The following is a 27,533-nucleotide window of genomic DNA, read 5'->3' on the forward strand; positions in this document are numbered from 1 at the left end:
CAGTAACATTTTCCTCCATTCGGATTTCTTGTGCTATTGATGTTGACCAGTTGACTATCACACATGAGCACCATACAAATAAAAATTGCAGTGCTAGGGTCAGGTGAAATGTCATCAGAGACAGAAAATGAGCTAGAATGTCTAAGCAATAGAAGCAGCTGGCTGTTCCTATTATCTTGCTGTATTAAGACCTATTTGAAGCAGAAGGGAGGGCATGCAGCTGGAGGATTGAAGGATGGAATTCAGTGTTCACTAGGTGGAGGGGATCTGTCTGTCACAGTTCTGAGAGAAGCTTATGTCTCTGACCTCCCACTCTAGAGAGCCATACGGAGAGACAGGTCCTGACTGGAACTCATTCCTGTCAGTGAAATGGCTGTGACCTCCTGCATCTCCCCTCTCAGGCTGGTGGTTTAGAGGGTGAGGTTGTGGAGAGGTAAATTAATTGACAAGAGGCAAAAGAGAGAGACCTCCGTCTGCCTTCCTCCCACATCCCTTCTCCAGCCAGGAAGAGTGGGACTCCTGAGCTAGAGCTCAGAGTATTCCCTCCCTATTACATACAAGCATCTGCTGGCCTCGTGGTCTCCCACCTGCTCCTGGCCCAGCCAGCAGAACCAGGAGGGTAGGAGGCTGCTGACTGACATAAATGAGCAAGAGGAGCACAAAGGGTGCTAGACCTATCACAATGCCTGATTCTTGGAAGAAGCTCCACTGCACCCCAACCCTGCTTTGCCCTGGCGTAACCCATCACCAAGAAGCTGAGCTCTCTCCTCAGGCAGTGGGGAAGACATAGCATAATGATTTGTGTTTAATCAGGATTCAATAGTGGTTCAGCTAGGTGCAGAGAGGTCAGGGGTTGGCCACTGCTAGGGAGGGAGAGGGGACAATTCCCAACCACACCTCTCCAGATCCAGGATATTTCCTACAATCTGCTTCCCCTTCCCTCGGGCAGGTGATCAGTGATACGTATATGCTGCACCCTCAGCATAACGCCCACAGAAGATAAAGGTTGGTTTCCAACCTTTTATGAACCCCGCTACTATTTTCCACTATGTACCCATTATTAGTTTCCAGTCCCAAACTGTCTGGATCTAAAACTACATTCCATCAGGAATTGGAATTGAGTCTTTGCAGGAGTGGGGAAGGGGCTGTCCACTACAGGATCAGAACCTGGGAAGGGGGCTATCAAAATGTTCTCTAGACTTCTCTCCCAGGAAGATGTTATGCCCAAAGCTGGGCTAGAAGAGGCAAGAGGAACCAGGGACTGCACGTAACAGCTGGATAGAAAAGGGGAATAGAAGGGATAGGAAAAAAGAACAAAGACAAAAAAGGAAAGGGCAAGTCCACAGCAAAAAACTTGAAGAAGGGACAAGCAAAAAGTTGGAGGGAAAAGAGAAGCCTCCTTCAGATCTCTAGCCCAGCCGTGTGAGACAGGTGAGTTGTGAGCCCTTTGTTGATTGACATCCTGCTCCTTCCCAGAAGATGTACCTAGAACCTTATTAGGTCCCCTCTCCTTATCTGTTGGGAACTCAGGAAAAGGGTGGTGTGAGGTAAGGGGTCACGTTAGGAGATCGGAGGTCAGAACCAAATGACTGGGGATCACTAAGAGCACCTCTAGCTACAGACAGCAATTCTCCCTGTTCTTACTGCGCAGAGGAAGAGACCTAATGTCACATAGATAGGGAGAAGGGAAAGGTCAGGGTGTCCTGGTGGCCACTTCAAGCTAAACAAAAGCTTCTCTTAGCTGCTTCCTGATTTAAGGGTCTGTTGATGTATCAGAGTTGTAACATTAGTAAAATTTATAGCCCACTCCCAAAGTGTAACCAGAGACTCTGGACTTTGCCCCACCAGTAGCCACTCAGGCCTCTCCTTCCCCACCCCACTAAGGTGATTATTGCCCAGCACCTTACTACAGGTCCATGGCTGTACTCTAGGGAGCAGACACAGGAGTCCAGGGACATGGAACTTGGAAAAATATTCAGATTGCTTGTGTGGCAGTGATGTGACAGACAGGACAATCATGGTCTGTCCTCTCACAGATGCATACTGCACCTGCCATGCAGAAAAGGTTATGTCCACTGGGCACCAGGGCTGCTGTCACTTTTCTCTCAAAGCAGACGATGCATGCAGGCCCTCTTACCTCAGTTTAGAGAAACCCTGTAATGGCCACGTGGGCGGCCTCTGTGTTAGCCTATGACCCCTCATTGGTGGCAGGAGATCAGTGCTCACCTGGGGGTTCTGCATATGCTTTGACTGAATAAAAGGAGGAGGAGGCAGAAGAGAAGTGCACCAGTGTGAAGATGGAGTTCCTGGTCTTCCTACAGCAGTGGGGGTGGGCAGGCTTACCTCTCACTCCATAGTACAATTCCTGCCTGCCCACACCATTGCTGGAAACAGATATCCACCTTAGCTGATGTCCCTGCCCTGCTAGCCTAAGTGCTGGGCCTCAAAGATGAGTTCATGCCACACTCACCTATACAGCCCAGGTTGTTGTGCCTGAAGGTGGAGAGTGGCTTACAGCCTGGAGCAAACACGGGCCAGGCATCTGAGTAGAGGCTATCCAGGGCTGCATGGAGTCTGACAGCCATGAAGTCAATATTATTGTCACCCAGGAAGTCACCATCCCTGTTCTACTCAAGAATCTTGCCAGTGTGTGGGGTAATGTACCTTGCTATCTCCTTCCTTGCAGTGCTGTCTACTTTCCAAGTTACCCAGGCACTGTTGACCTCAAACACCAGGTCTTAGTCCTGGCTGGAAGTTATGATGTAAGTGTTGGTCTGCTGCTGGATACAATTTGGGCACACTACCAGCATCACCACATGGTAGGGCTCATACAGGGATCATCGCTTGGCCTGGCAGAGCAGGGGGCACACTAAAGCCACACTTCGGAGATGATTTCCTGCCAGGCTGTGAACACTTCTTACTGCCTCCCAGTCACCATGAACACTGGCTCCTCATCTCACACAGGTGTCTCAATATGGGTATTGGTCTTGGCCCTCAGAGCCTTAATCCATCATCCTTGGCTACCTACGATCTCCTCCACTCGCTCAGATGTGAGCACTGGAATGCACGCTTTGGTGTTGCTGGTGGCCTTCAGGCAAAGCTTTGCATCTTTGTCCATTCCGAGCTTTGCTGTGTTCTGCCCTTTGGTGGTGTTGGGCTGCTGGATCCTCTGCACAGCTGGGTCTGCTGTCTGGGAGGCCCTGACCTGCACAAATCTGGAGTCCTGGCTGCCTGGGGTGGTGGGGGGTGGAGGGCCTGCAGGGCAGGGTCTGTCGGCTGCTCAGGGATGCCATCCCCACTCCCACTCCTCTGCCATTCCAACTCCCAGTCCTACACCATCACAGGCACCAGGTGTGGGGGTTGAGGCTCCCACAAATGCAGGAGGCAGAGTTGATCAAGATCCAACTGAAGGGCACACTCCTCTTCCTGCATACCTTGGTCTTTTTGCTTCCTCTGAAACATCATAGTTATCCAAAGCCCCGTTTCTTCCCATCATTCCAGATACCACTAGACTAGGCGTGGGGAATCAAAAGCTGAGGGAGAGGGAGGGAGGGAGAGAGAGAGGTGGTGGACAGGAGAAGCAGAGAGCGGAGGGCCTGTCTTCTTTCTTTATTTCCTCACCATCTCAGAACACCACATGAGCCAGGTGAACTCTGGAGATATCTTTCTTAGTCTCCACACTCTCCCTAACACATCAAAGGGCTGATTGGTTATTTTGTTCTTAAAGCGTTGATTAGTTATGTTGTTCTTTTTCACGGAAGCCCTCATGTTTTTTCCTGAGAACATTTCCCACCTTAAGAATATGACTTTCACAGATTTAGGCTCCCTTGGCTATGTGCTATTGTGTGCTGTGTTTTCTGAAGCATTTCAGGTCTCAACTTTGTGGCCATGATTGATTTGGAATAATCTTCATGTGTGGTCAGAGGGACTTCAATCTCCCACATATGGAAATTTGCTTTTCCCAGCACCATTTCTTGACCAAGGTGCACCTTTTCCTACAGATTTGCACCACCATCTTTGTGTACAATTAGTTGTCTCTTAATGTGTGGGTTCATTTTTAGCTGATCCACTCCAGGTCTGTGATCTGCTCCTGTGTTTCTGAGCCACACCACACATTCTATAGATGGGCACTATGGGGAATTCTCTAGCATGTTGTTTTCTCCCTCTTCTTCTTTTTTAATTCCTTCTCCTCCTTCTTCTTTCTCTTGCCCTTGGTGTTTTTCTTCTACCTCTTTTCTTTCTCTCCTGTCCTCATCATTTTCATTTCCTTCTTTTCTTTTTTTTCCTTTTTTTCTCCATCTTAATTAAATTGGGTATTTCTTAATTACATTTCAATTGTTATTCTCTTTCCCAGTTTCCATGCCAGCATCCCACTAGCCCCTCCCCCTCCCATTTTATATGGAAGTTCCCCTCCCAATACTGCCCCCACTAGAGGACAGTATGGCTCCTCTTTCAAAAGAGATTTAGCAAGGCTTCCTGGCACAGGTCTGCCATTCTAGTTACTCAGGAGGCTGGGGAAGGAGGACGACTTGTTCAAGGCTAGCTCTAAATACAGAGTAAAATCAAAACCTGCCTTAAGAACAGAGTGAGATCTTGTCTCAAAATAAGAAGCAAAGAGACTGCTACAGATGGACTCCATGGTAGAGAACCAGCCTCACCTGAATGAGGTTCTGGGGTCAGGCATTTTCACTGGAGAAAAAGAGAACCAAAGTAATTTACCCAGAAGCTGGAGCTCACTTTGAAGGGACAGGGAGATGGAAGGGTTCAGGGATATTTGTCCTAGGGGATAAAGGATAGAGAGGAAACAAAAGAGGACCATAGACAATGACATTTTATAAAGGTACCAGGGGAACTCCCCCGTGTTAGGATGAGGTGTTTAATAAGGAACTAGGCCTTGGTGGCCAGCTCTAGGAATGCAATCTAAGGGGTTTTTGCAAAGCACAGAGAATTGGGGAGATGGGCAAGGCCTGCCAGAGCCATGCTCACAGCCATACTTGAGCTGACCAGAGGCCCTTCACCTAGAATGCACAAAGCCACAGACTCCTGATCCTCAGTCTTGCCTTTATGAGGTGCAGTGACACAGGCTTGTAGCTACAGCACTTTGTCAGAAAGAAAGAGATGAGAGAGAGAGAGAGAGAGAGAGAGAGAGAGAGAGAGAGAGAAATCTAAAGCCAAGGAAGATACCCTCAGAGATAAGTATGTACCAAATCTTGCTTCATTACAGGGTTCTGTAGACTTCTAAGATCTGGAGTGGAGCCATCTGAAAGAAGTGGGAGTGCTGGGATCCAGCCAGTGATGGAGAGCCCTCAGCTAGCACCATGGGGTTCCAGGTACCATCTCCAAGGGAATCTCCCTTCCTATGCTCCCCTTCCAAGAGAGAGAGGACATGTGATTCATGCCTGTAATTCCAGCTCTGGTGAGTCTGAGGCAGGAGGACAGCGTGGACTACATAATAAGACACTGTTTCATAAAAACAATTCCTAAAAGAATCTGCACAGAGTATGAGGATGAGAGTATAAAGATAAGAGCCTTGAGCCCGTTCAAATCAGAAAGCCACAGAGGAGAGATGTTCATACAGTTAAACTACATAGTGGTGTACAGTTCTACGACGCAGCTCAACTTTATATGAATTTCAAGATCGATCTGGAGAAAGTCTGGCATCTTCTTGAATGATTCATTGATCACTTCGTGTTATCTCAGCCTTGTACTCTTAAGCATTAACCAGAGAAATGAAGGTCTGAGACTTTTAGAGACTCATACATGGATGCTCACAAGACTTTTGTTTATAGCAACCGAAAATTAGAATTAGGGAGGGGGTGCTAGAGAGATGGCTCAGTGGTTAAGAGCACTGACTACTCTTCTAGAGGGCCTGGGTTCAGTTCCCAACACCCACATGGCAACTTACAACTGTCTGTAACTCCAAGATCTGACATCCTCACATAGACATACATGCGTGCAGAAAACCAATACACATAATAAAAATATATAAATTTAAAAAAGAGAGAGACAGAGAATTAGAGAGATTTCAGTGCATGGCGGGGGTGGGGTGCGGATAGGCAAATTTCCTGGATAGAGGAGACATAAATGGGAATTCAAACTCAGGATATTTGATATACAGGAGTCACATAGAGAACCAGATTGCCACAGAAAGATGGGCTTCACACAAACTGTGTGTGGTGGGGGAGGAAGCCATGAGGGTGTGCAGTTCTGAGTGAATGAGTGGTGTTGACTCGTGCCAGCCATGTTTAGGGACCCAGAGCCCCAAACCCATGGAAAAATGACAAAACCTTCTCCAGCCCTGGGTGAGGTTCAGAGGGAAATGGCAAATCCCTCCATTAATATCTGTATATGGATATTAATAGTATATTCAGAAAACGTCCACCATAATGTTCTGCCCCTGGAGATTTATAGCCGGAAGACTGCTCCCCTACAGAGAGTACTCCTACCAAGACTAGCTAAACCTGTCTGCTTGATACAGCCATGACCCAGAAACCATGCTACCTTGATCTGTGTACAATAGCCCAGTCCTTGTTCAGCTGAATGCAGTCACCCTGCCTCTCTTCAACTCTATACTAAACACACTGAGCTTCCAGGATGCTGAGGTTTCTCCAGCAGTGAGTCTGGACCACATTATCCCAGCTTCCTGTCTATGTGCCCGTCTGTCTGTCTTCCATTTTTCACCATTCTTGTCAAGTCTAAGTCCCCAAACCATGCAAGGACTTGGCAGTAAGCAATGCAAAGGAGACAGACAGAGCACCACAGAAAATATATGTGCACCAAGGTTTCTCCAGAGAGACGGTCTATGTTGGCAATAATTAAAAATAAGCCCAGTTATTTTTCTGGGAAATATCAGAGAGATTCCTGTTAAATATCCACAAGACTGGTCGTGTTAAATACCGAGAAAGATTCGGGGCAGGTAAGCTAGAGTACCCTACCAGAGGAACATGAGATGGCCTGACAGATTAGGAAACACTTGACACCTGTTAAAAGTTTTTTTTAAAAGACTTATTTTTAGGAGCCTGTCTGTGTGACTGTGTGTGTGTGTGTGTGTGTGTGTGTGTGTGTGTGTGTGTGTATGTGTGTCTGTGTCTGTGTCTGTGTTTGTGAATGCTCATGTGAGTACAACTGCCCTAGCTGACCAGATTTTCCTGATACTGGCATTAGAAGCAACAGGGATTCACCCTACTTGACTGCTTGGGAACCAAACTCAGGTCCCAGGGAAGAGCAAGAAGCACTCTCAGTGGCAGGGCCATCTCTCTGAGCCCCCATTTAGCAACTTCTTAAACCAGCACTTTCCCTGTGCCCCAGGCCTGCTACTATATATACATTTATAAAAGAGAAACAAAAGTACATGTCCATATAAAGACATGTATATGAATGTCTATAAAAGTCTGACTTTGTAGCCCAGTGGGGTGACACATGCCTATAATCCCAATTCTTGGGAAGCAGAAGGAGAATCAGGAGTCACGGTCATCCTTGGTTACATTTGGAGCTGAGACCAGCCTGGGCATCGTGAGATCCCGTCTCAATACATAAGGGTTGGAGAGAAGGAGAGGTGGGTTAAGAACATGGTTTGCTTTTGTAGATGACCCAGTTTCTGTTCCTAGCACCCATGTGACACAACCATCTGTAACTCTAGTCCTAGGGTATCCGGAGACTTTTTATGATCTTTTAGGCCATCAGGTACACATGTTACAGGACTTACAGGCAGACATACACATAAAAGAAATAATAAACATTTAAAAATAATAAATAAACATTTTAAAGTCTTATTTGTAATAACTCCAAATGGGTATGTCGATGAACACTTAAAAAGGAGTTATGCAGCTATACAACACAGTGCTTTTTAAGCAGAGAAGGCAAATGAACGTTTATGTATGCAATACCAAGATTAACCTCAAAATGATGATGGTAACTAAAGCCAGCGTGACTCCACAACGTTCCTCACAGCAGGATTCTATTAGATAAATAAATGTAAACAGATTAGTAGTGATAAGAAACAGGTCAGAGATTGGGCAGTGAGGGTGACAGAAGAGGGACTAAACAAATTCAGAAGAAAACTTTGACTAGAGATATGTGTGCTCACTTCCTTGACAGCAGTGACAGATTCACGATGTGTACAAATCCCAAACACTATTGAGCTGCTTACTATAAACATGTGCATTTTAAGGCCTGTTCTACCCCTAAGAGGGCAAGAGTGCTGTCTTAAGATTTCTGAGAATTACAATAAGCTAAGGGCCTTATAAAAATAGTTTAGAATTAAATTTCCATTTGCAATACAATTTAGACTTAAGATTTCTTAGAATGCGCCTCAATTTTACTCAACACTCAAAGATATTAGGAGGTGGAGAGATGAGTCAGTGGTTAAAAGCACTTGCTGCTCTTATAGAGAACCTGGGGTTCAGCTCCTAGCACCCAGATTGGGTGGCTCACTGTGTCTTGTAACTCCAGCACCAGGACATCAGATTTTCTTTTCTGGCTTCTACAGTCACCTGCATGCCCATATTGCACATAAACACATTCTCTCTTCCTCTTCCTCTTCCTCTTCCTCGTCCTCCTCCTCCTCCTCCTTCCCTTCTTCTTCCTCCTCCTCCTCCCTCTTTTTCTCTCAACACACACACATACACATGCCCCAATCTTCAAAAGAATCTCTCTCTCTCTCTCTCTCTCTCTCTCTCTCTCTCTCTCTCTCTCTGTCTGTCTCTCTCTCTCTCTCTCTCTCTGTGTGTGTGTGTGTGTGTGGTGTGTGTACTCACATTTGTAGAGGCCAAAGGTCAAAAGTAAGTACCTTCCTCATCACTCTCTACATTTTTAGAACAATTATTACATTTGTTTATTTGGGGAAGGGATATTCACACCATGATGCTGGTGTGGAAGTTAGAGGACAAGTTTTGGGAGTTGATTCTTTTCTTTTACCATGTGGGTCACAGGGATCACATTCTGCTTTGGCAACAAGAGCATTTACCCACCTTCATTCAGTGAGCAGAAAGCTCATAGAATAACTGGCCAATCTTGGGATCTTGGGATCCTCTACCCAGTACCTCCAATACTGAGATCACAGCTGTACTTGTTGTTGTTGTTGTTGCTGTTGTTGTTGTTGTTGTTGTTTAATGTGAATATGGAGAACTCAAGTCCTCAGACTTCTGTGGTGAGCATTTTACCCACTAAGCCATTTCCCCTAAATTCTCTCTATTTTGAATAAGAAGAAAGCTCATCAGATCATAGAAATTGTATCCAAAAGGTATAACAACAAAAATGGCACTGTAAATCTTTAAATAGTTTTTCAGATCTATCTTAATTTTAACAGAGGAGGTGGTGTGTGTAGTGAATTCTGGAGCCCACAGAGACATAAAGGTCCTTTGTAGCTGGAGTCATAGGTGGATGTGAGTCAGGGCTGTAAAGAGAATATAATATATAATATATGATGTATGATGTATGATACATGGATATATATATATATATATATATATATATATATATATATATATATATATAATCTAGATTTTACAATCTCTTCGGAATATGGTGATGACCTTTTTCACCAAAATTTGAAGCAAAGGATGTATAATTGGTTATGGAGTCTAAATAGGATACAGAAGCATATTTGTTTGTTTTTCTGTTTTTTGAGACATCATTTCTCTATAACAGCCATGGCTGTCCTGAAACTTGATTTGTAGACCAGCTGGCCTCAAGCTCACAGGGATCCTCTTGCCTCTGCCTCCTGAGTGCTAGGATTAAACGTGTTCTCCACCCTGCCTGTCCCTAGAAGGAATGTTTTTAATTAAATGTAAGTAGTTACTTTGACTATATGTTTATGATGATAAGGATTGGACCAGGAGCTTCATGCATGCTGAACATATATTGTGCCACTAACTGGTAGCCCCAGCTCCCTAAAATTTCTTAGACACTCTATCCAGTGGTAAAATAAATAATGTAAATGTCCAAATTCTCATTCAAATGCAATGCATTAAACTTGATGCATCCTAGAAATGGAAGTTCAGGGAATGAGATGTCATTCTGCAGTTATTAGGGAGAAAAAAATTGACACCAGCATCAGCTACTGTAGTAGAGTGCTTGTGTTTATGTTGGGAGCAGTAGGATCCAGTCCAATCTGCTTGAAAGCAATATTGTAACATCAACTAACAGTAACTGTGCTTATAAGAATGTAAATAACATCTATGCTGATCCTGAAATATGGCATTTTAACAAGCTAATTATTTAAACTAGAGATCCCTCGAGAAGAGCTGCTCTGGGAGGACACTTTTACTTTGACATCCGTTTATCTACCTAAATCCAGATTTCCAAAGAACACAGTTATTTTTGCTTCCTTCCCTAGGTTTCATTAACTAACCCCATATAGTCGGGAATCAAGACTAAAGAATGTAATCACAACGGGACAGTCTTTTCACAAGCCATGGAGTATCTCCTAGGCCCATTCGATTCCCAAACACACTCCGTCACTAACTGCTGTCTAGGCCTGGGGTTCATTTATTCCTCTAATATTCCTTTCGACTCCTCAGATTGCTCATCTTCCCCATCTCCCTCCCACGAAGAAGACAGTATAATTATGTAGACCTCATTGAGTAATGGCACTTCTGTGGTTCTTCCTCAAGCATGTTAATAGATGTGTTTATCTTTTTCTCCTATTAATCTCTCATTGTTGCTTCATTCCAGCAAGTCAGTGGAAAAGGTAGGGGCCACTTTCCCTTTGCCCTGCATCTACATAATGATTCAGTTGAGCTGGAGAGAGGAAAGCACCGATCCAGGCCATTTAATTGATTTTTTTTTTTTTTGCAACAGGCTGGATGAAGTTAGAGATAACGAAACGATAAAAATGCTAAGAATGTCCTGTGTGCTGATTAAAGATGAGGAACTATTGCTGTCTCCGTGGATTTGGAATGACTTCCAAGAGATACTGTTCAGTAAAAGGGGCAAAAGGGAAGAGCATTTTGCATGAACCAGTGCTCTGCTGGAGAATCAGAGCTAGAGACTTCTGGAGGACTTTGGGGCTGGGGGTTGGGGGGGCTTGGGGAAGGGGCTGGAACAGGTAATCTGAAGAGTGCAGAGGCCAGGCCATAGGTCAGAGGTGGGGCAGCGGATCCTTCCACTGGTATATTTTCTTCTTCCCAAATGTCTTAGTTCTGCTGTTAAGGACTTGCCTGTTTCTGGTTGGTTGGTTGGTTGGTTGGTGGGTAGGTGGGTGGGTGGATGGGTGGGCATATGTGGACCCAGGGCACTCTGCATACCAGGCAAGTATTCTGATCCCCAGGGCCTCTGAATATCTTTCAGCTCATTGAAAAAGAGCCACGGAGACGATGGAGAATATTCCCCTTTACTCAAAGTCAACTGATTGTGACTTTAATCACATAAACAACAAACACCGTCACAGCAACACCAAAGCAAACAGTTGATGGAATAAAACCTAATAGCGGTCAGAGGAATAATGCTTCTCTTGTTTCCTTTGCGCTTGATCTTAGCCTAGAGGCAAACAAATGACTGTTTCATTTTTTATAAAAACGAATAATGAGAAACTCTGCGTCATACCTTCCACTACCTTCCCCTTATCTGAGGTAGGACTTTGTGCAGCTTAGGTCAACCTGTGTGGCCTACTGACAGCAGAGTTCAAGGCCTTAGTTCCTCCCTCAGTTTGACAGCTAGAGGCGTGGTTTTTACTGTAGCAACTTCAGCAGGCAACTAAGTTTTCTTTCCTAACTAAGCAGATAACCTCCGTCTTCCCATTAAAGGGAGCACCAAGTACTAATTCTAAACAATTGTTCCCGGAACAGTGATCATAATCCTGGAAAATGTGTCTAAAATGAATCTACTTGGATTGATGTGCTGACCCAGTTAGGAAGATTGGGCTTCAGAGAGCGGCAGTTAGCATTTCTTCTCCAGGCACAATGAGCTTGTGTCAGTTCTTGTCTGGGTCTGTTCCCTTGTCAAGGTTACTTGGGATCCTCTCAGACAGCTGGAAACTCAGTGAGCAGCCTGTGATTCTCTTTTGTCTGCGACCTTGGTGCTAGGTCCTGAGGAACATTTTGGAGGCCTGTGTTTCTGCCTTTGTGTGACAGAGTAGCTGAGGGCTGGGTATTCCTCGGAGGTCCCTTTCAGACATCAGTGCAGAGTACAGTTAAGTGTAAACTATTTTAAAACTTGCTTTTCTTCAAGAGTGGGGGCTGGGAGTAGAAGATGACTCAGCAGTTAAGAACTCCAGCTGCTGCTCTCCCAGAGGACAGAGGAGCCAGATTTGGTTCCCAGCACCTGCAGGGAAGTTCACAACTGTCTGTAACTCCAGTTCCAGGGGATCCGACACTGTCATCTGACCTCTGAAGCCTCCGGGCACACACGTGGTGCAACAGACCTACATGTGGACAAGACACTCATATGAAAGAACCTAGCTCGAGTCTCAGGATGGCTCGCCCCAGGAAACACAAGAGACCAGCTTGATGTAAAAGCAAGAGGCAGTTTATTATAATGAAGCTCCGGCTGACACGTGTCTCTTGCAGGAGACAGAGGAGTCGACCCTGAAACTCAAAAATCAGGGGTTTATATAGGGAAAGCTAGGGAGTTTGGCCCGGTTACACACAATTGGCTGTTTCAAACAGTGGCGGCTAATTTCCAGCGAGGCTGTAAGTGATTGGCTCATTCAAACATAGCAGTGAGATTACAACACAGCAAAAGAGTATGTGCTGACTGGGGCGTTCGGGATTTTAGAAGCCAGGTGTTTATCAGGCCTTGAAGGACATATGGTTAAAGTGTGACTCTGAGTAAACTGGGGGAGATGCCCTCCTGCCAGATGGCTTATGGGTCAGTCCTGATAACTCGGGCTGGTTTCTGCATTCCTTTTCTTTATCTTTATGGTCTGTTAGTCCTGGCGGCAGGGCGGGCCGTGTCATGCTTGGACTTGCCTGGGCCTGCATTTCACAGGTTTCTTAGCCCTGAGTCTGTGAATTTTGAAACTTACTCTTTACTTTAAATCTATATCCTTTCATTCCCCTCTTCTTCTTTTGACTCTTATTCTAATCATAGAATGTAAACACCAGTGTCCCCCAGTTCTGCCTCAAATTGGACTATAGGTTGGTATTGTCTCTGTATTACCATGAGCTTTACTGCGTCTATCCGGTTCTGAATAAACGCCATGCCCTTGTTAATTATGCAGGGGCCAAAAATTAGAGCTAGGCAAACAAGGAGTACAGGTCCAGCCAGGGCTGAGAACAATGTGGTCATCCATGGCGACTGAGAATACCCTGACCTCCAAACACACACACACACACACACACACACACACACACACACACACACACACACACAAGTTTCGAAATGTGAGTGAGGTGGATGAGAGGATGGCTCAGAGAGTGAATTGCCATGCACAGGACCCGAGTTTGAGCGCCAGCACACACACAAAATGCCAGGAGCTGTGACATGTGCTTGTAGCCCCACAGCAAGGAGACAAGGAGACGGAGACAGAAGATCTCTGGGACATGGGGTACCCTAACTAGTGAGCTCTAAAGCATGCACAGACATAAAAAAAAATACCACCTGATGGTAGGCAAGTTTATCTCAAAGAACTATAAGGCACCTGTATCAGCTGACGGTGGAGTTAACAGATTTCAGGAGCCATAACACTCAAAACAGCCTACAAGGAAATACCCCTTTCTTGAGGTATTTGAGAGTTTGAAATATTAACTGCCAACTTTTTTTTAGTAGTTTACTAATCTTTTTACAGATTTTATTCTTATTTATGTGTAGAAATGCTGTGACTGCACGTATATAGGAGGACTCCATGCATGCCTGGTGCCTGCAGGAGACAGAGCAGGCTGTTGAATTTCCTGGAACTGGTTGTTACAGGTACCTGTAAGCTATCAAATAGTGGCTGGAACCAGACCTGGGTCCTTCGCAAGAGCAGCGAGTGTTCTAATCCTCAACCATCTCTCCAGCCCCATATTTTAATTTTTAATTAAATGTCTATGCAGGGTTTTCTTTGTTCTTGTTTTTTTAATAGGAGCATGGTCATGTGTTAGTATAGACACCCAAGGAGTCTAGAAGAGAGTGTCAGATACCCTGGAACTAGAGTGTCAAGTAATTGTTAGCGACTAGATGCCAGCACTGGGACCAAACCCTTCATCCTCTCTATGAGACAAGGTTAATTTCTGAGCCATCTCTCCAGCCCCTAACTGCCAAAATGTTAATGGCAGATTTCATACTCACAAAATGTTCTGGAGCTAGAAAGAAAGAAAGAAAGAAAGAAAGAAAGAAAGAAAGAAAGAAAGAGAGAGAGAGAAAGAGAGAGAAAGAAAAAGAAAGAAAGAAAGAAAGAAAGAAAGAAAGAAAGAAAGAAAGAAAGAAAGAATTCATTCTCCATTATATAGAAAGTAAGCGAAACTCGGAATTTGAACTCAGTTCTGCCTCTTTCTAGAGCTGCCTCCCAAATATTAGTCTAGACGTGTGCTGCTTATCCTAACTTGCTTCCTGTTGCGGTGATGAACATCATGACCAAAAGCAACTTGGGGGAGAAAGGTCTATTTCAGCTCGCAGGTTCTAGACCATCTTAGAGGGAGGCCAGGCAGGAAGGAGCTCCAGGCAGGAACCTGGAGGCAGGAACTGAATTAGGAACCATGAAGGATTGCTGCTCAGCTAGCTTTTTAAATCAACTCAGGCCTGTCTGTGCTGCAGGTACCCGCAGAAGTCAGAACACATCGGAGCGCTTCTGAGTCAATCAGCAAAGTATCCCGCAGACAGGCCGGCAAGCCAATTGGATGGAGACAATTCTTTAGTAGAGGTTCCTTCTGCCCCGGTGTCAAATTGACAATTAAGATTAACAAGGCACTAAGAAAGCCTATTCTAAATCTCCATAATATTACTTTTAAACAGTGGCTTGGTTTCCCAGGTTCTGGAGGGCTTCGGTGGCTCTCTGTGTCCTGACTGTCGGGGAGAACTACTTCAGCGTCATGCTCTCTGGCACACCCCCTCAAAAGAGCAGTCAGCAGCATTCAGAGCAGCCCCTGGACGCCTGCCCCGCAAGGACTTTGATGATGGCTCTTCTATTTTGAGATTGGAGAGAGAGAGAGAGAGAGAGAGAGAGAGAGAGAGAGAGAGAGAGAGAGAGCAAGTTCAGCATCCAGTGGGCCAGAAACCTATTCCAGCATCAGCTTTTTAAATCTCCTGATACATTTTACACTGCAGAAGCTTCAGGAGACTTGAGCTGTTTCCAGTTTGACTGTGGTAAGACGGATTTCACTCCAATTGGGGAGAGCTGTAGGTTAGACAAGTGTTCAATTCCCAGTACCCCACAAGGCAGCTAACAACCGTCCCTAACTCCAGTTCTGGGGAATCCAACACTCTCACACAGAAACACATGCAGGCAAAACGACAACACACTTAAAAATAAATAAGTGTGTGTGTGTGTGTGTGTGTGTGTGTGTGTGTGTGTGTGTGTGTGTGTGTGCGTTTTAAAAGAACAGCCTGTGAGGTCTGATAGGAATTATTTGCAAATGATTTGCATGGAGTGCGGTACAGGCAGACTATGAGGCCCATGTAAGAAGAAGCATACACGTTTGGTGATGACACAGAAGGCTTTGGGAGCTAAAAGTATTCTGTATTGGTTGTCCAATATGGTCTCACACACCTATTATCCCGGCACTTGGGAGGTTGCAGCCGAGAGAATCGGGAGTTCAAGGTCATCTTTTGAACTATAGAGCAAGTTGAAGGCTTGCCTGTACTAAATGAGAATGTTTCAAAAAACAACAAAAATTCTACATTTTTATTGTGATTATACTTCTTAAAGCTTAAAATTGAGACACATCATCTGATAATGAGATGAAATATTCTAAGATGTAGTTATTTGAATTTTATGAGTATGAGTGCCCTGTTTGTATGTAGTATGTGTGTGTGCCACATGTATGCCTGGTACCTGTAGGGGCAAGAAGAGGGCCTCAGATGCTCTGGAACTGGAGTTATAAATATTTGTAAGCTGCCATGTGGTTGCTGAGAATAGATTCTGGGTCCTCTGCAAGAGCAGCACGTGCTCTACCCACTGAGCCACCTCTCCAGTCTGAAAGGAGACGCTTTAAATCAGAACACTTAACCACCATGCGTGCTTGACAGTTAATATAATATTTCCCCAATATGCTCCTTGTTTGTAATTGCTTCTATTATTGTGTATTCAACAATTTTGGCCTTAATCAAACACTTCCACTAAGAGGGGGAATCAATGAAACGTGTTAAAGGATAAAAGAAGTCTATAATTTAGTGGTGCAAAATAACTGAAAATCGTGGTGTTTGGGAATTTAATATTCTTCCACTAACCATAGTTATTATTTTTAATAAGCCTTATTTTTGACGCAGTTATTAGGCCATTTAAAATTGTGTTACAGTTCTAGCTGATCTGATCTGCAAGAACAAAAAGACCGAAATGTAATCTTCCTGTGCTCAGGCCTGTAAAGATTATGTGTATTGTGTACAGTTTTGGTTCCTAATAGAAGAAAGATGTGCATAACTTGGGAACAGACTCAAACACATCAACTAACAATATTCAGAGGCCAGAAAAGAAGCCATGTGGGCTTTATCCTACGACGTACTCATGTAAACTAGTACTAATGAGCAAAGCTCACACACTATAGCAAAAGCAAAGAATTGGAAGCCATCCATGAATACACATCTGTATAATGAACTCACCTCAAAAATAGTTAAAGAAAAAGGCTGAGAAGTAGGGACAGGCTGGCACACTTCCGTGTTCCTAGTAATGTTCAGAGGCTGAGACTGGAAGATCCAGAGTTCAAGACCAGCCTGATCTATGTATCCAGACCTTACTTCAAAACATTAGAAGGTTCCTTTATAGAAAGGTTTCCAAGATGTATTGTTAAAGGAAGCATGACAGCACACAACTTGTGTGTAAGATGCTACCGCTGAGTTAAAAAATTAAATGTAGGGATGGGAGGGTGGGCAGGGAGACTGCCTTGGGAGTATGAGACACTTCTTGTCAAGCCTGACAACCTGAAGTCCACCCTAAGGGTTCACATGGTAGAAAGAGAGTATCAAGTCTGGCAGGTTGACCTCTGACCTCCACACACTCACATACACACATGCAAAACCAAGTGCAATACCTACTTTTAGTTCAAACGGGAGTCTTTGTAGTAGAGTCCTTGCTTAGAATGTTTGAGGAGAAAAGTGAAAGTAGGAGAACATGTACATTTATATCCGTGCATGACTGAGATTAAGTCTGAAAGTATACATACGAAATCATTAGTCATGATTTTCTGTGAAAGGGGTGGGTCGGGAAAAAATGAGGAGGTGTAGAAAGAGAAAGGGATGTTTTCTTTTGTAGCTCTGTATACCCTTTTGACATTTCCTATTGTGCTATTTACTTTAAAAACCAAATAAATAACATTAAATGAGGAGCATTAAAGAACCACTATGGAGAAAAACGAGGAGAAGAATGAGGGCTGCATTGTGTCTGTACTTAGGAATGGTCCTTAGTAACTTATCTTATGGGCATCTCTACAACCAGTGTAAATTACCACACTCTTAACTCAATTGTAAAGACGATGAATGGATTGTTCCACAGGACAGTTCGTTCATGATTTAGACATGGTCCTAATTCACAGAGGAGCATATTAAATTTGTGGCTTTTTTGGTTATGAAAAAGCATTAGTCAGTGAAGAATAATACAATGTTCTGCTCCCTAGACTTGATGGTTGTAAATTTATTGTTTATAAATGGCTTTCTTGTTTAATCCACCTTTATAAAAGCCATTCTGTAATACATAGGATAGAAGTTTCTATCTTCTGGTCTACAAAGTGAATTCCAGGTCAGCCTGGTCCATACAGAGAAAAACTGTCTCAAGAAACAAAACCAAAAACTTTGTTTCCTATTTGCATGTTCTAAAGAAGAAATGTGGATGAGATGGCTGGGAGATGGTGTAAAGGCTTGAGAGTATTTGTTTTGCAAAAGGAGGACCTGCATTCAAGTCCCATGTACCAGTGTAAAGTCCAGGATGGATATAAGTGTCTGTAACTCTAGCAATGCGAGAGGAAGACAAGTGGATTGTCTCACTGGCTAGCCTGGCTAGCCAAAATGGGTGAGCTTCTGGTTCAAGTGAGAGACCTGGCTCATGGCAATAAGATGGACAGAGAGAGGGAAACTCTCAGTGTCATAACTCTCAGTGTCATACTCTGTCCTCTGCATGCAAAGGCATGGACATCTCCACATTCATGAATGCAGCATGCACACACACACACACACACACACACACACACACACAAAATGGATATAAGACATTAAAATTTACTGATGCACCCAACTACTGGAACACAATTTTGTTTGTTTCGTGATACTACAAATGGAACCCTAGGTCTTCTACACACTAAACAAGTTCTCTACCATTGAGCAACACCCTCAGTCCATCCAAGACAGCACTTGAAACTGAGTCTAGCTTGAAATTAAGAGTTAAATCATCACTGAGGGCTTGCTGGTTTGCTGAATGCTCTAGAAGGTCTCAGACTGTTAAACTGTGTCTACTCCTGCTGTTTCTGGCACTGAATTATTGCACAGTTACGTTTTCTTTACTCTGATCCCGAGATTTTCCTGAATTTCTAACTTATTTCTTCATAGTAAAAAGCATATGAAAAACTCTTTAATCTAGCTAGGCACTGGTGGCCTTTAATTTCAGCACTGTGCCTGGGGAAGGGTGGGACAAAAGCAGGGAGTTCTCTGAGTTCTAGGCTAACCTAGTCTACAGTGAAAGTTCCAGAACATCCAGGGCTACATAGAGAAATCCAGTCTCAGAAAAGAAAACAGAAGCAGAGCAAAGAGAAGCAGAGAGTAGCCCCTCACCAGACGCTGAATTTGCCAGCACCATGATATTGGGCTTTTCAGAATCTGAAACTAAGTAAGTAGAAATAAAATTATGCCCTTTGTATATTTAAAAGTAACATATATCCAAAGTAGTAAAAATAGAGGGAAGTAGTGTGAGGGGCTGGAGAGAAGATGACTGGGTGGTAAGAGCAGGTGGCACTGGCCAGAAGACCTGGATTCAGTTTCCAGTATCCACATGGTAGTTTACAACTGTCTTTAAGTCCAGTTCCAGGGTCTCCACAGGGTGCTAGGTGTGCAGGAAGTGCATGTATATGTATATGTATATGTATATGTATATGTATATGTATATGTATATGTATATTTGAAATACTCATACACATCAAATAAATATACACAAAATTGTATATCATACAACGTATGTATATGAATTATGTAGCTCAAAGTCCTAGCACAGGAAGGAAGTAGGAGAGGAAAGAAGGGAGGGGAGCAAAGGAAGCAAAAAGGGAGAGGTGAAATCAAACTAAGGCATACATTATGCTGAAAGAAATGTTTGCTTTCCAACAAATGCTTCTAGAATGTTTGCTATATTGTAGCACTACTCATTATAGCATTGAGCACTTACTGCCTACTGGCGGGCTTTTAGTTTTTCTTTGAAAACATCTTATTATTTTGATCTCCACAGCATACATGTGGAACAACTCCCAGGATGCAGATCTCCTTACACAGTGTAGGTTCTGGGGCTCCAGCTCAAGTCATCAAGCTTGGTGGTGAGAATCATCACTCACTGAGCCATCTTGCTGCCACCCCACCCCTCCCAAAGGCTTCATTACAGTACAATTTGTATACCAGAAGATGTCACCATCAATGATTCCTCAACGCATTTGCTGTCACTCTTGGTCCCTTGTCCCCCGCCTGGTCATGTTGTGTTTCCTATGTAAATGGACTCCCAAGCTGTGCGTTCTCCTTTGGCTGGCTTCTTTCACTAAGCACATTTCTGCTGCTTAGCTATGAATAGGTGTGGACATTCACACACAAGCCTTGGTGTGTGTGTGTGTGTGTGTGTGTGTGTGTGTGTGTGTGTGTGTGCGTTCAGAGAGAGAGAGAGAGAGAGAGAGAGAGAGAGAGAGAGAGAGAGAGAGAGAGAGATCTCATCTCAGAAGTGAGAAACCTCTGTCTGTAAAAGGTTAACTAACTTTCAGGCAGCCATGCTGCCCAGACAAAGCCAGCATTCAGCCTAATCCTAGTCTACATCCCACCATTTTTCACCCATGGGATGAGGGCTCACTGGTTATTTGCTTTCTTGAACACGGATGCCTTTTTATCCAGCCCAGGCTATGATCCTTGCAATAAATCAGGTGAATAATGGGGCCTTGGGCCAGGGAAAGAGTGGCTGGTCTTTTTGTCACCTAGTTCAGGATATCAAGCCCCGGAAATGACTCACATGACTCATTTGTGCCTTCTAGTCTGAGATGAGATTTCAGTCTGGACGTAGCGAACGTGGTACATGAGCCAGCTGGCCACGGGAGAGTCTTTCGCCCCTCGGACTCTGACAGTCTCGCAGAATCTTCCCTCTTGCCTCTGAATCAGCGAGCATTTTCTGAAATCACATCCATTGACAAGTCCAGGCAGCCATTGCGTGTGCCTCTCCCATCACCTTGCTTTGTTTGATTTGTCATAACACAGGCAGCTGGGGCTCAGACTGATTCTAGGGAGACACAGGACATGACTTAGGTTGATGGAGCAAATGTGTCCACATTCTGGAATTTTACATGCACCAGGATTTTTAATAAAACCCCACCTTCTCTTATTCATGTCTCTCTGCACCACCGTCCCAATGGGAGGTCTGCTGGGGTAAGCAAGTGTAGAACCTGGCATTCTCTCTCGTTCATCCTTGACACCAGGGGCCCTGTCTTGTTCAGCTTCGTCTTCCCACAGAGCATGGCATGACACCTTGTAATATCAGACCTGCCTCACAGTTCTCACAGCTTTCCCAAACTAGGGCAATCAGTCTCTCCGTGTTTGCTGCTCTCCACATGCCTTTCCTTGACCCCATCTGGGTCCTACGCCTCCTTAATTATCTTTCTAATGCACTGTTTGTTTTGTAACTTAAAGAAAAAATGGCATATTTCCATTGCAAATAAGACAACAGCAGAACAAGACTTTTTGTATGCTTTGTTTACTTTCACAGGACCATGGCTCAGATTCAGGGACCACTGCAAACCATAGGGAGCCGCAGTTACTGAGCAGCATCCCTGTCTCAAATCAGTCTTTTGAAAATAAGTTGAACTAACTAGCCTATGTATTTATGCATGTGTGTGTTTTAATAGCTTATTTATTTTTATTTTATGTGCATTCATGTTTTGCCTGCATGTTATGTCTGTGTGAGGGTCTCAGATCTTGGAGTTACAAACTGTTGTGAGCTGCCGTGTGGGTGCTGGGAGTTGAACCCAGGTCCTCTGGAAGAGCAGTCAGGGTTCTTAACTGCTGAGTCATCTCTCTAGCCCAGTATGCGTGTGTTTGGAGACAGAATCTCACTGTGTAGCCCAGGCAGTGCTTGTACTGATCCTCCTGCCTCAGCTTCCTCAGTGTCAGCATTATAGAAGCAGACGCTATGCCTGGCCCCAAACACATCTTCTTTAATTATTTTTACATCTGTAGTCCCAGGATTCAAACCTCCCGCTCTCACACATCCTATGCTAGTACTTTACCACTGAACTACACTTCCCTAGCCCTCTCTGTGCATTTTAAAGATGGCTGCTGACTTATGGGCCTACCCAAGGTAACAAGACAAATAAATTTAAGGCTGTCAGTTGCTGTGCAAGAAAATCCATTTTCCTTGGCAGGTCCTAAGAGACCCGACTCACAACCTGTAGCTTGATGTCTCACTGTTCACCTCTCTGCTGTCCGAAAGGCCATGTCCTCATCCTTACACACTCTAGCACGTGCTTCCGGCCTGAATGGGATGTGAGCATTCAACACAGACCTCCCGTTAGGTGGACAGCTGCTTTGTCCTTCAATAAGGCTTCCAGGACTTCTAATTCCTCCATCGTTCTTTGTGTTGGTGGAGGCATAAGGATGGCAAACGAATGATGATTTTTACCTTTTCCCAAGTGGAATCACTGATTCCCTCAGCCTACATCTTGAAGATTTTTTTAAAGGTCAGTCTTTACTTTAAGACTGTAGAAATGTCTGTGCTTCAGAACAGAAGAAATTGAGAAATAACAAGTCACTGGATAGGGCGGTGCATGCCTACAGTTCCAGCATTTTGGAAGCATCAATAGAAAAATCAGAAATTCAGGGCTAGCCTGGACTACACAGCAAGATCTTGGGGTTTGTTGTTGTTGTTTAAAAAATAAAAATAAGAAAGTAAAAATAATCCGGGTGCTGGTGATGCTCGCCTTTAACCCCAGCAAATGAAAGGCAGAGGCAAGTGGATCTCCTGGTGAGGCCAGCATGATCCACAGCCTAAGTTCCAGGACAGCCTGGGCTATACAGACAGACACTATTAAAGAAACCTCCCACCACCAAAAACAATACAAAACAAAACAACAGCAACAACAAAAACAGACAAATGCAAAAACAAACAAAACAGAGCAAGAAAAACTGGAATAATGTAATAATAATAATAATAATAATAATAATAATAATAATAATAATAATAATAATAATACATGAGTGCCAATTTGTACACGATTGGGCAGTGGAGTAAGTGTAATTTGAAAGATTTGCTGTTATTGTTGTTGCTGGGGTGTTTTGGGGTTGTTTGTTTGTTTGCTTTGAGACAGGATCTCCCTATACAGCCCTGGCTGTAGTGGAACTCACTAGGATGACAAGGCTGGTTCTTAGAGCTACAGAGATCTGCCTGCTTCTGCTCACAGCACCACTGCCAGGCTGACAGCTTTGTTTGTTTGTCTGTTTGTTTGTTTGTTCTTTGAAAGGCTTTTATTGGACATTTAAAGTTGAACTGCTAGTTATTGTTCTCTGTCGTTTTGTTTTTTAAGACAGGGTTTCTCTGTGTAGCTCTGTGTGCCGGTTATTGTCTTAAGAAACAATATAAGCAGTGGAGCTAACGGTCTAAGTGTAGAAAGCTTACCTAGCACACACAAGACCCTGAGTCCACACCTCCTCCAGCTTATAAAATAAATAAAGGAAGGGGCCGGGACAAAAGCTCAGTGGTAGGGCCCTTTCCTGGTATACGCAGGCTCCTGAGTTTGATAAACACTCCAGAAATTGAAAACTGAAGTGCTAGGCTTTGGAAGAGTGCTTTGACCCGTCAAGGTTCATGTGATGCATGCAGGCTGAGTGCTCAGTGTTAGCCCTGCTGGAAGGAGGTGCAATCTCTCACCTGAGTAGCCTGAAGTAAGTAATGAGGTCATCGGAAGCTTGGCCTCAGAGAGGATTGATGGCATCTCCTGGGGACTGATTGGAACTGGGGAGGACTGGAATAGTTACCATGAGAGTGGATTAGTATAAAGAAGCCAGCCTATCCTCTGTTGGTCCCTGTGAAGGCACCGATCCCAGCTCCCAACCACACTCATGTAAAGATGCAGCAAGAGGTTTGTGATGAATCATCTCGATTGCCAACTTGGTGAGACCCGAATCACCATTGAAGCACATCTCTAGGCACATCTGTGAAAGAGTATCTGGATTAAGTCAGCTGAGGTGTCATCCTAAATGGGGGTGGTGCTTTTCCATGGGCGGGAGTCTTGGACTGAATGAAAAGGGGAAAGTGAACTGTGAACTGACTTCTTCTCCCTCTCCCTCTCCCCCTCCCACTCTGTCCCTCTCCCTCCCTCTCTCCCTCTCCCTCTCCTTCTCCCTCTCCTCCTCCCCCTCTCCCTCCCCCTTCCGCTCCCCCCTCTCATATGTTTATCTGGATGTGTGTGTGTGCATGTGTGTGTATGTATGTACACAACATAAAACCTGCACAGACCTTTTGGAAAGCAGTATGGCAAAATGTCTCCTAAGGTTTGACAGATTATCTCTGATGCCTATACTTAGAAATGGTCCTAAAGAAGGAATAAAGTACAGTATGCTAAGGGATATTTCATTTACTTCTTTATTGGACAACTGGAGAACACAAACACAATTATTAAATGTTTATTTGACAGGACAGAAGTGACAAATATGAATAACCAACATGGGCAAATCCCACAGACATGCCTAGAAGGCAAACAGAAGGACTGAAGTGTGTGAATAGTGCTGCATATTTCTTAGAACCGCACGCGCGCACACACACACACGCCAGTGTATTATGTGCTGAACGTATTTATAATGTACTGCTGAACAGTCAGAACTTTCAGAAAGTGAATAAGTGAGATAATAGCAGAGGGAAATGCAAGTAAGGAGGAATACACCAAGGATAAGACTTTCTGGGTAATACTGCCCCACTCACGCAGCCATCCACCCATGAGTCTCTGTCTCTGTCCCTCTCTGTGAGGAGTGAGCCTACGGCCTTCTGTGTGCTGAGCACACAGTGTACCGCTGAGTCTCACCCTTAAACCCTGATACCTTATTTGATAATCTCAGTGCTGGTACAGTGTTCATTTCATTATCACAACTTTTTGCATCTCAGAAATACTTTGTGACAAATGCAAAATATTACCTGTATGGAAGAAAGGATTTTTGAATGTTTTCACAACAAAGAAATGATGAATGTCTGAGGAGTAGGTTATTTCCCCATTTGAACATTACAAAACATGCATGGATCCAAGCATCTTCTGGCACATCGAAAACAGTGAGATTTTATACTGTATGAATGGGTTTAAAGCAAACACACAAACTAGGGGGCTGGAGAGATGGCTCAGCAGTCAAGAGCTTGGTCTTGCAGAAGCTCATATCCCAGTACCTATACAGGACATCTGAAAAATCCAAGGGAATGGTTAATCCCTTCTAGCCTCTGTGGGTTCCCAAACACTTGTTTGCACACACAGACACAGACACACACACACAAGCACACACACAGATTTTAAAAAAGTATTTTTTTTAAAAAAATAGAAGACTGTGGGTGTATGTAGCTGAATGATAGTATACACAGGTCCAGGGTTTGATGCGAAAAAAAAAATTAAAATATAATGCAGCTATCAAGTAGTTCCACAGAAAGCCAATGCACTCATGCACTAATGAACATCGTGACATTCATTGTTAAGTAAATTTCATATACAGAACAATCACAACTTTGCGACGCTACCATAAGCCTTGCAAAGAAATATCCTGTAGCTGGGCGTGGTTAGCCCCAACACTTGGGAGGCAGAGGCAGGCAGATCTCTGTGAATTTGAAGCCAACCTGGTCTACATAAGAGAGTTCTGGGGACCCTGACACTTTTCCTCCTTGAATCTTCTTCCTTGTTCTTTAAAACTATTTATTTTACGCCCTCCTATGACTGACCGTGGTTGGTGTTAATATAGTTGAGACATAACGAAGCCAACTGGACACGGTGGCACATGCCTCTTGCCGTGACCTTTTAGAAGCTGAGCTAATGAGTCTGAGGGCAGTGTGGCTTAACACTGTGAGTTCTTAGCCAGGCTGAACAAACATGGCGACATTGTACTCCAAAACACCAAAAGAAAAGGGCTTATTTGACTTCACCTTGCCACCTTCAGGTGCAGATGCAGATAGAAATTGAGGATGCTCTTCCTCCTTGTTCCAAAAGTCACCTGTTGTAGCTGGGCCAGGTGGCACAGGGATGTAGGAGGCAGAGGCAGGAAGATTGTAAAGTTACCCTGTATTACAGTGAAAACAACTACGTAAGTTAAAATGAATTTAGGGTAAAAACAGAAGGGGTGGCAGAGAAGGTTCGGTGGTTAAAAAAGTGTATTGCTTTTTAAAGAATAATCCTGACAGCCAGGCCTTGGTGGTTCACGCCTTTAATCCCTGTCCTCTGGCAGGTGGATCTCTGAGTTCGAGGACAGCCTGGTCTACAGAGTTCCATGATTGTCAATCATGTCTCGAAAAACCAACCAACCAAACATCAAACACCGTGTCTCTGTAGTCATTAACTCACAGTTGGTCCCTTGCTTTCTGCCTCTTGAAGTTTCTTTCCTTTATTCCATAATGCTGGGATGAAATCCAAAGTCTTGCACATCCTAGGCAAGTGCTCTCTCTACACCGGCCATGCTTCCAGGCCTGCCTCCTACTCCTCATAACCAGAGGAGTGGTGTCCTTGGAGCAGAAGGGTCACTTCTGTAACTGATGTTGCTTTTTCTCCTGCCTGTCTCCAGAACTGTGCCTCCATGACCCTGTGAAGAGCATCGATATCTTTCCAGTCCCTACACAGGCTTTGTTGTCATGTGTGATGGAAAAATCCATCCAATCCCTTTCATCTGATTGGCACCAGAGGTATCTATTTCTAAGGATTATTCAAGGATTACCCCTAAATCTTCAGAGCCCCATCCCAGTGAGTTTTAATCTCTGCTGCATTTGTCTTAGAGTCTGGTTTTCTTAAAAAAATTTAAAAAAAAAAAACAAAACTTTATTCTTTTTCTCTCTCTCTTGAGATTCACCTTGTTTAACATTTGGTCGGCCCTTATGTTTGTAATCACATGGATCAATCAGATCTGTATTGCAAAGACCAGGCTAGGTAAGCTGTGGGGCTTTATTTGAAAAAAGAGAATTACTCAAAACAGAGAGCTTGTCCTACCTTGAGCTTCAAAAACCGAAATTTTAATAAACTTAAAAAAAAGACAGCTCTCTATAAGCTTCGTCGGTGAGAATTCCTAGAAAGTGTTTTCTTTTTCCTTTTTTCCCTCCATTAAAATTTCTTTTGGTGATTCCTTTTTTTTTTCCTTTATGTGCCTTGGTGTTCTTTTGCTTGTCTGTCTGTGTCAGATCCCCTAGAACTAGAGTTACAGACAGCTGCTAACTGCCATGTGGGTGCTGGGAATTGAACCAGATTCCTCTTGAAGCTTTTAACCTCATAGCTCTCTTAACCTCTGAGTCATCTCTTGAGCCCCAGGAAGTTTGATTGTTCTCTGGCAGCCATCCCTGTGAAGCCTGTCAATCATACATTCTTAGCCCACCCCTCTGAAGTTTCTGTTGTCTTCTGGTTCTCTCCCTAGTAATGCCTTTCTACTTTGTTGGGAAAGGAAACCATCAAGCCAGGGGACCAGATCCTGCAGCTGTCTTTCCATCCTGTCCCTGTCATTTCTTTCTGTCATTTCCCCTTCATTGTTCAGTTGAGGCCAAATCCCCAACAGGGTTTCTCTGTGCAGCTTTAGCTGTCCTGGAACTCACTCTATAGACCAGCCTGGCCTTGAACTCACTGAGATCCACATGTATTTGCCTCCCAAGTGCTGGGATTAAAAGTTGTGCCACAACTGCCTAGCTGTTTAATTAGTCTTTAAAAAATAATGTTTATTTTCATGTAGCGTGTGTGTGTGTGTGTGTGTGTGTGTGTGTGTGTGTGTCTGTGTGTCTGTGTGTCTACCTGTGCGTTTCTGCAGGCACAAGCATTCATGACGAGGACAGAGGTCAGCTCTCAGGAGTTGCTCTTTTTTCTGGGTGCTGGGCCACTAAACTTGGGTTGTCAGGCTTGTGGAACAAACACTTTTACCTGCTGAGCCATCTTGCCAGCTCTTGCATTATTCTGTTTATTTTTAAGTTTCTTTCACTTGTTTATTTTATGTGTATGTGAAAGGATATAGATTTAAAGTAAAGAGTAAGTTTCAAAATTCACAGACTCAGGGCTAAGAAAACCGTGAAAGGCAGGCCCAGGCAAGTC

At 44.0% G+C, this 27,533-nt stretch overlaps 1 long non-coding RNA gene and 1 pseudogene across 1 annotated transcript in view; one reads left to right on the plus strand and one right to left on the minus strand.

Moving 5' to 3' along the window:
• LOC148004545 (uncharacterized) overlaps positions 1-11,440 on the plus strand; it is a 102,899-nt gene extending 91,459 nt beyond the window's left edge. Inside the window, exons 2-3 of the long non-coding RNA XR_015624547.1 lie at positions 5,225-5,416; positions 10,801-11,440. This is a non-coding gene — a long non-coding RNA (uncharacterized LOC148004545). The remainder of the gene's footprint in view (positions 1-5,224; positions 5,417-10,800) is intronic.
• Positions 1,928-3,465, minus strand: LOC148004548 (RNA-binding protein MEX3A pseudogene; annotated as a pseudogene).
• Positions 11,441-27,533: the final 16,093 nt, after the last annotated feature.

The sequence above is a fragment of the Rattus norvegicus genome, chromosome 7 (assembly GCF_021556685.1).
Source record: "Rattus norvegicus strain SHRSP/BbbUtx chromosome 7, alternate assembly SHRSP_T2T, whole genome shotgun sequence".
Classification (NCBI taxonomy): Eukaryota; Metazoa; Chordata; class Mammalia; order Rodentia; family Muridae; genus Rattus; species Rattus norvegicus.